Below are 10,865 nucleotides of genomic sequence, written 5' to 3' on the forward strand. Positions count from 1 at the left end.
ACACACACACACACACACACACACACACACACACACACACACACACAGCCCCCTCTGCATGCCTCATAAGCATGACTCAGAAGGCCACGGAGCAGGTCTCCTCCTCTTCCACCTCCTCCTGGTTACCAGTTTGACAGGCAACAAACACACCAAGGAAGGAAGTTTACATTATAGGGAGCCTGGCCGCCTGCGCCATGCTGCTGAAGGCCTGGGGGCCACAGAGTTCTAGGGTTCAGGGGACTCCCCTCTCCTCCTCTAGCCCCTGTTTAGAGGGGCTGAGGAAGGAGAGGGATGAAAAGATGAGAATATTCTGTCCCCCTCACTTAGACCCACCCAACTCTGAAATCTATAGGAATCATGCCCCCAGAGGGTGTTGCCTCCCCAAAGTCCTATCCTGGGCTAGGATCGGCCAGCTCAACACCCACCCCATTCAGGCAGGTTAGAAAGAGCTGTCTGTGTCCACAGTTCTGGAGCCAGTGGAAAGCCCAGGACTCCTGGGAATGACGAGAAGAGGCCCCATTTACACAGTCCTTTAAATTTTACAAAATATGTCCCGCTGTTTGAGATCTCCCAGCATGCCCCTCGTCCACTAGCTCCCCATTATCTGAGGACAACAGAGAGAATTGGAAAGAATGAGAAGCCCAGGTTTTGGAGCTCTTCGACCTTGGGAAAGTTACTTTTGGGGGGCGGGGTCTCAGTTTCCTCATCTCAAAAGGGAGAGTGGTAGACTAGCTGATCTCAGGTTCTGTCCCACTCTGAATCTTACAGCCTCACACAGCCTGAACCACCTATCTGCCACCAGCCAGGATATCGCTACAAATAATCCCTTTGGGTAGCACTGTGTACTTATCAAAGTGCCCTGGGCAGTATCGTTCAGTTAAACTTGAATCACCACTGAGTAGCATGTCAGACTGGGCCCAGACCACACAGGGGCAATAAGGAGATTAAATAATAATAATTATATAATTATAATAATAATAGCTAGATTTTATATAGCACTTTAAGGTTCCTAAAGTGTTTTGTGTATATTACCTCCTTCATTCCTCTCAATAATCCTATAGGGTTAGATGCTATTATTTTCATTTTACAGATGAGGAAACTGAGGCCCAAAGGTCAGAGGATTTGAATACAGATCCTCCTGACCCCAAGTCAGCCACTCCATCCATTGTGCTAACCCCCTCTTGGCCTACATTCACCTGTCCCTGTGCTGTCTGTAGTTTACAGAGAGGCATGGCATGCATGAATAAGCTCTAATATGAAATAGTGTATGAGGGGGCACAGGCCAAGGGCCGTTAGAGTTCTGGATTTGGAGTCTGAAAACCAGAGTTCAAATCTAGCCTCTGATGCTACCTGTGTGACACTGGGCAAGTCACTGGATCTCTCTGGCTTCAGTTTCCTTATCTGTAAAATGGGCTAAGTAGCCTCTGAGGTTCCTTCCATGATTTTATGACCTGTGAGATCTCACTTCCCTTTAAACAAAGGGGGTTGGACCAGGGTCCCCTCTAACTCAGAGTCCTGTGACCCTATATGAAGTCAAAGGGGGATGAAGGTGTTCCAGGGGTGCGATGGGGATGGGAGTGGAGGAGAATCAGAGGAGGCTTCTTGGAGGAGCTGGCCTTGGAGGAGGTTGCTTGGCTTGAAAGGATGTCTAGGAATTAGAGGTTGAGTAAAGGCCTTTAGACATTCATTATGACTTGTGCTTTTCCCAGCAGGCCTGCTGACAGCTGGAGGATTGTTTATCCTCACTTCAAAGATGAGGAAGTAGGCCCAGAGGTGACGTCATGGGCCAGGGTCCCATGGAGATTTAGTGGTAGAGGATGGAAGGAGAGAGTCTGCCTTTTGGTCCCAGTCAGGTCATAAAGCAGCCAGAATCCTACTGGGGTCATAGCCTTCTCCTGCCATGGGGGCACCCCTCTTCTCGCTGCCTGGGCTCTTGTTCTTGGCAGTAAAGATAGGGGGAGATACTGTTCCTATGAGAACCCCCCAAAGCAGAAAGTGCATTTCCTCTGATTTGGTTTGGGGTTCAGCCCTAGAAGGGATTTACACAAAGGGGAAGTGTCCTCCCTCATGCTAAGGATTGGGGTGCATCCTAGAGTGAAGCTGGGTTTAACATGTTTATCAAATCTTAGCATCAGCTACAACCTCAAGGGTTATGCAGTGCATAGCTGAACAAGAATTCTCAGAACATCCCCATCAAGTGGTCATCTGTTTGAAAGGCCGTGTTGTCCAATGGTGAGAGCGCTGGGCTTAGAGTAAGGAAGACCTCTGGTATTTACTAGCTGCATGACCTTGAGCAAAACTTTTAACTTCTGGGGCCTCAGTTTCCCCATTTGTAAATAGAGGGGGTTGGGCTTGAATACCTCTAAGGTTGCATCTTTTTTGGAAGCCTCAGTGAGATGGAACCAATGACCTTCCAGTCTGAGATGAGTGAGGGGTGGAAATCCACTGGAAGCTTTCAGGGATGGCTCTTATCATTCTGAAGGCAGCTCTCGGAGCCTCTCCTTACAGGCCATCCCCCCATCCTATCCTCAAGGATACTGTTTCCAGGGCCATTTGCCATCTGGTCTCCTCACCTGGTGCCCTCCAGTCTAATACAGCCCATCATCAGACCCAGCCTGATTCCCTAAGGATACTCCAGTGGCCCAGAACAATTATTTTTTCCTTCCTGAATGCTTGCCGCTTACCAGGCCTGGACCTCCAGGACTTGCTCTAAAACCAAATTGGACACGACTCTGGCAGCTGCAGAATGACCTATCTGAGCCTCTATTTTCCTGGTCTGCCAGATTTCCTTCCCAGCTTTCTCTCAGCCCCCTAGGCTCTGACCTTCCAGCTACTCCTCTCAGTTCAGCATTTATTAAACTCTTACTTTATACAGGATGCTCAGGTTCCCCTAACCTTCTCTTCACACTCTCAGCCCGGGGTGGGTGGGTAGGAGGTACTCTCCTTGCCAAGACTGCAGGCCTCTGTTTTTCTCATTAGCTGGGCTGGGGTTTCCTGAAGCAGGCTGGGACACACCAGGAAGACTCTGACATACTGCACACATCATGCGGGAGGTTGGAGGTCATTGGCTGGAGGCCAGGCTCTGGGGAGCCAAGGGGAAGTCAGCTCCCCTGTACCTCCTAGCTGCCTCACCAACTTCAGCCCAACCAAGAAGTTCCAGAAAATTCCTTCTTAGAAGCTCAAGACCCCTGGGGCAGGCTGAGGGTGGGGAGCTGGGGAAGGAGGGTACAGGCTGGAGATGGCAGTCTGGCTGAAGTAGTGGATTTTCTTTTAAAGAATTTTTATTTTTTTGGAGAGGCATTGAAAGCCTAGGAAGATACTTTATAGATCTTGTCATTTAGGGACGTTTTTCCCTCAGAGAAGGGCAGGGATGAGTCCTGAGATGTGGGTTAGCTGAGAACTTTTTTTTTTTTTTGCCTTTTGGAGGGGGGAAGGCAGGGCAATTGGGGTTAAGTGACTTGCCCAAGGTCACACAGCTAGTAAGTGTGTCAAGCATCTGAGGCCAGATTTGAACTCAGGTCCTTCTGACTTCAGGGCCAGTGCTCTATTCACTGCACCACCTAGTCACCCCAGAACATTTATTATTTCCCAGGTTCTCAGCCTTGGGCTCTTGAAGAGGCCGTATGGTATAATGGTGAGGGCACTGCAGTGGGAGTCAGGAAAGCCATGTTTCAGTACCAGCTGTCACTAACTAGCTGAAGGACCTTGGCAAAGTGACTTCAACCCACAGGGCCTCAGTTTCCTCAAATAAGAATAATAATATGGCTCTTGCCTGTCTTACAGAAATAGGAGATACAACTATTCCCATGCTTTTACTGCCTCTCCCTTTTCTGTCCCCAAGCCTGAATCGAAATTCTTCCCTTCAGGGCCTGCCTTAGTAACCGCCCCCTCCATGAAACCTTCCCTGAAGCCCCAAACAAGGCCTCATTCCTTCAGCTGTTCAGATCACTGGGCCGGTTCCTATTCTCTCTGCCTGTCACATTCCCCTCCTTATTATCATTTACATGTGCCTTGTTTATCTTCACCACCTGTACCACTAGACTGTAAATGCCTTGAGGTCAGGTTCAGTGTCTTATCTATGCTTGTATCCCCTATACTGAGCAGAGGGCCTTGAATGTAGTAGTCAACATGTGCTGGAATTGAAATGAGATGATGGAGGGACCTGAGTTTGAATCCTGACTCAGACAGCTGTGTTACCATAGACAAGTTGCTTAGATTCTCTGTGACTCAGCTTCCTAACCTGTCAAACGATGAGGGTGGGCTCAGTAGCCCCTGAGTTTTAAATCTGTGGCACTATGATATACATTAAAGAAAAAACTTTTATGTTTGAAAAACCTGGAAAGACTTACATGACATAATGATGCTGAGTGGAGGGAGCAGGCCTAAGAGAACATTGTACACAGTGACAACAATGTTGTGCGATGACTAACTTTGATGGACTTAGCTCTTCAACATCACTAGTGTAAAAATATGTTTAATAGGAATGTATAAGTAAAGCCTATGTCAGACTGAGCTCCGTCTTGGGGGAGGGGGAGGCAAGGAACAGGGAGAAAATTTAGAAGTCAAAATCTTATGGAAGTGAATGGTGAAAACTAAAAATAAATAAATAAATAAATAAATTGGACAGATTTCTATTTCTTCCAATTACATGTAAAAACAATTTTTAACATTTGTCTTTTTAAAGTTTTTGAGTTCCTATATATATATTCTCTCTACCCTTTCTCCTCTTCCCCTCCTTGAGAAGGCAAGCAATTTCATATATATTATACATGTGCAGTCATGCAAAACATATTTCCATGCTAGCCATGTTGCAAAAGAAAATAGACCAACCTTCCCCCCCCCAAGAATAATAAAAAAGGTTTAAAAAAAAGTATGTTTCAATCTGCATTCAGACTCCATCAGTTCTTTCTCTGGAAATAGACAGTATTTTTCATCGTAAGTCCTCTGGACTTGTCTTGGATCATTATATCACTGGTAATAACTAAGGCATTCACAGTTGATCACTGCACAATGTTGCTGTTACTGTGTACAATATTCTCCTGGTTCTGCTCACTTCACTTTGCATCAGTTTATGTAAGCCTTTTCAGGTTTTTCTGAAACTGTCCTGCTCACCATTTCTTCCTTTGAATTTTGTAAAAATATAAAACCCTTCCACCTCATACCTATCACATTGGCTAATATGACAAAAAAGGAAAATGATAAATGTTGGAGATGTGAGAAAGTTGGAACACTAATGCATTGTTGGTGGAGTTGTGAACTGATCCAACCATTCTGGAGAGCAAATTTGGAACTATGCCCAAAGGGCAACCAAACTGTGTATACACTTTGATCCAGCAATACTGCTAGCAGGTCTGTATCCCAAAGAAATCATAAAAAGGGGAAAAAGAGCCACATGTACAAAAACATTTATAGCAGCTATATTTGTGGTGGTCAAGAATTGGAAATTGAGGGAATGTCCATCAATTGGGAATGGCTGAACAAGTTGTGGTATATGAATGTAATGGAATACTTTTGTGCTATAAGAAATGATGAGCAGGTGGACTTCAGAAAAACCTGGAAAGACTTATATGAACTGATGCTGAGTGAAGTGAGCAGAATCAGGACAACACTGTACACAGTAACAGCAACATTGTACAATGACCAACTTTGATACTTGGCTCTTCTCAGCAATACAATGATCTAAGATAATTCCAAAAGACTCATGATGGAAAATGATAACCATATCCAGAAAAAAAGAACTACAGAGTTTGAATGCAGATTGAAGCATACTATTATCACTTTTTGTTTGTTTTTTCTTTCTCATGGTTTTTCCCTTTTGTTCAGATTCTTCTTTCACAACATGACTAATGTGGAAATATATTTAATTGGATTGTACGTGTATAGCCTATATCACATTGTTTGCCATCTTGGGTCCCCCAAGATGGGGGTAGGGAGGGAGAAAAAAAAAGTGGAACTCAAAATCTTATAAAAGTGAATGTTGAAAACTATTTTTACATGTAATTAGAAAAAACAAAATATTATTAAGTGGGAAATTAAAAAAAAACCCAAAATATAAAACCCTGTTCATAGGAAAGGCATTATCAAAAGTCCAGACTGAGGTGAGGGAGTAAGACTTAGGATTTGAGTAAGTTAGAATGGGATTGGACCTTGAAGGTCATTGCATTCAGCCCCCAGCACATGCTCTTGGGCATCCAGAAAGATATACACACATTCAGAGAACCCCACATAGACACAAAACCATGCACATCCAAACAATTGCAGTCACCCCTCCCTCACAGTCATGCATGTGTATTAATATTTATATATTATGTATGTAAATGTATATATGTATAGGTACACACACAGACACACATACACCTGAACCAAGAACAGAATGTGCTGACCAGAGCTCAGCAGATGTGAGACCATCCCAAGTTCCCAGCTGGAAATTTTGCCACATGTCAGATGGGTCCATTAGGAGAGAGAGCTGAAGCTGGCCTTGGCCCCAGCCCGTGGGCAAGCTTGGAGTCAGTAGGCCCATTTTCCAAGCACCTGCCTTTCCCATCTGTACCAACCCCCCCTCCCCCCCGCCCCACCAATATCATAATATTCCACGGCAGACCTCTCAATAGGATTTCCCAGTGCCTGGGCCAGGGGGTGGGTGGGAATGTTGGCATGAGACATTTTCACATGTCTGCTCCTTTTCCCCCAGCGTCTCCCCCCCCACTTCCTCTTGAATCTCTTCCTTCAGTCAGTCTGGCCATGCGGGGGCAAGGCTGACTGGCTTCCTACGTTACGATGATTGTGCCCCCCTTCCCACAACCACCCAGCAGGTTCCCCTTGGTGTGATCATCTAGGCTTAACATCAGAAGCATTGTCCATCAGGGCAAAATTCAAGGGGTTAGATTTGGAATCAGAAGACTGGGGTTTGGGTCTGGCTCACCTGTGTCCTCCCTGGGTGACCTCAGTGAAGCCATTTCCCCTTTAGGGTCCTCAGTTACCTTATTTCTAAAATGATGGGGTTGAACTAGGTAACCTTCCGGCTTTCAAGCTGTGATCTAGATTCCTTCCCATTTCTCAAAAATCTTCTCCAGCATGTTTCTCTTTTCAACATGTTCTGTATCTCCCAGTACTGATTTCCAGAAATTTACTTTTTAGGTGAAATTACTTTTTTTCTTTTTGAAAATGACTTCCTTTTTCCTTTGGTGGGGGTTCCCTGGTTCTAATATCATGGGGTTTTTAGTGATCAAGCCCATGTTCCCCTATTAACAGAAAGCCCTTCTACTCACAAGCAAGCTGACTTCAATGATCTCTTGCCTCAAAAAGCCCATAGTTGGAGCGGTAGGTAGAGCGGTGAGTAGAGTGCCAGCCCCGGAGTTGGAAGGACCTGAGTTCGGATCCGGCCTCAGACACTTCACACACACACACACACACACACACACACACACACACACACACTAGCTGTGTGACCTTGGACAAGTTACTTAACCCCAACTGCCCTCCAAAAAGCAAAAAAAAAAAACAAAACACCCATAGTTGGGGCAGCTAGGTGGTGCGGTGAATAGAGCACCGGCCCTGGAGTCAGGAGGACCTGAGTTCAAATGTGGCCTCAGACACTTACCACTTACTAGCTGTATGACCTTGGGCAAGTCACAATCCCAATTGCCTTAACTTTCCCCCTCCAAAAAGAAAAAACAATTTTTAAAAAGCCCACGGTTTTAAAAAGTCTCTTCTCATGTTATAAATCCCATCCCTAAACATATAGGTTTGGGGTTTTTTTGCTTTTTTTTTGGAGGGGCAATTGGAGTTAAGTGACTTGTCCAAGGTCACACAGCTAATAAGTGTGTCAAGTGTCTGAGGCTGGATTTGAACGCAGATCCTCAACTCCAGGGCCGGTGCTCTATTCACTGTGCCACCTAGCTGCCCCAACATATAGGTTTTAGTGAATCAAACAGGACTCATGACATTTTAAACTTCCTGCCCCACTTATCAAAAGTCATGGGTCCTCTCTTCCACAGGGGGAAACTTATTTAAAAACATTTTATTGAAGCTAAAAAAAACACAAACCAAAATATCACTGTCATTTACAGATCACATACCTTAACCCCTCTGCCTCCCCACTGGTCAACTTTTATTTAGCATTTTACATACATTATCTCATTTGACCCTTACAACATCTCTGGGAGATGGGTGCTATTGTTATTAAAGACAGGGGAAATGAGGCAGAAAGAGGTTAAGTGACTTGCCCCGGGTCACAGAACTAGCAAGTGTCTGAGGCAGGATTTGAACTCAGGGCTTCCTGACTCCAGGCCCAGAGCTTTATCCACAGCACCATTTAACTGATGCAGATAGAATTCTGGAGTGTAATAGAGTTCAGTTAAGCATATCAGACCGCCACACTGATCACGTGTCAAAGGAGATTGAAACATATACAAAGAGCTTGCAACCCTCTATAAATGCTGGTGATGGCAATGCTGACACCCAATGATGTAAGCCCCATCTGGACCCTGGGGTCCACCACCTGTTTCCTAGGAAGGGTCATAGACTTGATCAGTTTGGATGTCTTTCCTTTCTGGTTGTGTTTATCACACTCTTGGCTTGCCATACTATATTCTAAGTCAGTTGAATACATGGTAGAGTGGATAGAGCTTGGAGTCAGGAAGACTCATCTTCCTGAGTTCAAATCCAGCCTCAGATACTTCCTAGCTGTGTGACCCTGGGTAAGTCACTTCACCCATTTGCCTCGTGTTTTTCATCTATAAAATGACCCTGAGAAGGAAATGGTAAGGCATTCCAGTATCTTTGCCAAGGAAACCCCAGATGGGGTCATGAAGAGCCATGCATGACGGAAATGATTGAACAACCAAATCAGTTGGATAACCCAGTATTATACAAAGGCTCTAGTCAGAAGATCCAGGGTTTAAATCCCACCCCTGAAGTTAACTTACCTGTGAGACCTTAGGCAAGTCTTTGAACCTCAATGGGCTTCTATTGCCTTCTTCTGTTTTTGCTTTTTTTTTTGGAGGGCAATTGGGGTTAAGGGACTTGACCAAGGTCACACAGCTAGTAAGTGTAAAGTGTCTGAGGCCAGATTTGAACTCAGGTCCTCTTGACTCCAGGGCCAGTGCTCTATTCACTGCGTCACCTAGCTGCCCCTATTGCCTTCTTTCTAAAAAAGGGTGACTCACTTTGAAGTGGGTCCCTCCCAGCCCTAGACCTAACATCCTTCTAAAGCTCATATAAATCTTCTAAATTTTGTGAATTCTGGACATACAGAATCTCTTAAGACACAATAATATTTCATTATGTTCATGGTGTGTTTTGTCCAACCTTTCCCAGACTATTTTGTTTCTTGCTGGCACATTACTTTGGTGTAGGTAGGATCTGTCTTGGTTTTTAACCTCTGTGGGCTTTCAGTGGCCAGTAATGGGATTAATGCGCCAAAGGGATGATGGCAGAGTCACTTTTTCAGTATAGTTTCAAATTGTTTTCCAGAATGGTTGGGCCAAATCATAACTCCATCAGTAGTGTCAGGGAAAACTCTTTCCTCATTGCATTGATTGACCTTGTTCTCTAGAGGGAGGATTTCTGATCTGTTCTTCTGTGTGTGTCTCTCATTGGGTTGGGGTCAAACAATGCAGTAACCAACCTCGATTACTGAGAACCAGTGAAATACAGTTATCCTTTCCACATTGCGATTTTCCCCATCACGGTTTTGATCTATCATGGGTCAGCTTAAGAAATTAAATGGGAACTTGGGGGGAGTTTTGTGGAAGCCATAGATGACATAGCAGTCAGCAGATGATACAGAAAAGGTTAAGAAACTCAGAAATGCATAAAATATGTGTATAGTGTTGTATAATATAACTTATGACCAAATACTTAACCCAGATTTTGCAATAATAAACACTCCAGAAAAAAAATTCAGACTTCTTCTCTGCTATGAAGGGAGGGCCAAAAACTTTTATACAGATTTTCCAGATTGAAGGGATGCCATGCTTCTAACCCCCTTGGTATATTGTCCATCTCCAGAAAGAGAAGTGATAGATTCAAGATGCTGAACGAGACACATTTTGGGACATGGATAGTGTGGGAATTGGCTGTGTTTGACTCGGCATCTTTGTTACAAGGGTTTGGTTTTTCTTTTCCCTCAGTGGGAGTGGTAAGGGGATGCATGGGAGAGAGAAAAAAGTTAATGCTTGATAATTGAGGGAAAAAAAGATAAAACAATTTTAAATGCTTGTAATGAACATCTGACATGGGTCAGATTGCCCAAGATTCCAGTGTGCCAAAATAGAGCAAAATTCAACCCCCACAACCTGTCTTGGTCCAGAGCAGATGTTTTCCCCCTGATGGCATGTCTTCTGCAAAGCCAAGGGGAAAGTGTCTCTGCTTTAGATGCCCAGGAGACAGGGCTAAGAAAAACGAGTGTCTCTGATTCATCACCTTCACCAACCACTCATCTGCCTGGCCCTGCAGAACAGAAAGGTCCCTGCTTGGGAAAGGTCAGGGTGTCTCACCCAGGCTGAGAGTGGAAGAGGGAGCAGGCATCACTGGGGTTTGTGATTTTGGGAAGAACCGAGTGGTTAAGATTAGCAGCACTCGCTTGGGACCCCTCCCATCGGCCTCTCTGCACCCCTGCCAGCTGCCAGTTCTGAACGGGTAGCTGCAGGTGGGGGAGAACCCTATGTAGGAAGGGGAGCCCGAGGTCCTGGGAAGGGGTGTGGGGATTAAGGGGATTCAGGCCCATCTAGAGCCACACAGTGGGAAGAGCCTGAGCTTTGGAGTCAGAGGGCCTGGGCTGGAATTCTCACTCTCCTACTCTCTGTTGCTTCCTCTCCTTGGGCTCATCTGCAGAAATGAAGGGGTCAAGCTGATCTCCAAGG

The 10,865-nt window shown here is 45.1% G+C and overlaps 2 protein-coding genes across 2 annotated transcripts in view; one reads left to right on the forward strand and one right to left on the reverse strand.

The window, feature by feature from the left end:
- TRAPPC2L (trafficking protein particle complex subunit 2L) overlaps window positions 1-10,865 on the reverse strand; it is a 423,767-nt gene that overhangs the window by 258,823 nt on the left and 154,079 nt on the right. The window lies entirely within an intron of this gene.
- PIEZO1 (piezo type mechanosensitive ion channel component 1 (Er blood group)) overlaps window positions 1-10,865 on the forward strand; it is a 174,163-nt gene that overhangs the window by 110,063 nt on the left and 53,235 nt on the right. The gene's annotated exons all lie outside the window — the stretch shown is intronic.

This window comes from Petaurus breviceps, unplaced genomic scaffold, assembly GCF_028583685.1.
Source record: "Petaurus breviceps papuanus isolate PSGF00001 unplaced genomic scaffold, PetGlider_PUasm1.0 176, whole genome shotgun sequence".
Lineage (NCBI taxonomy): Eukaryota > Metazoa > Chordata > Mammalia > Diprotodontia > Petauridae > Petaurus > Petaurus breviceps.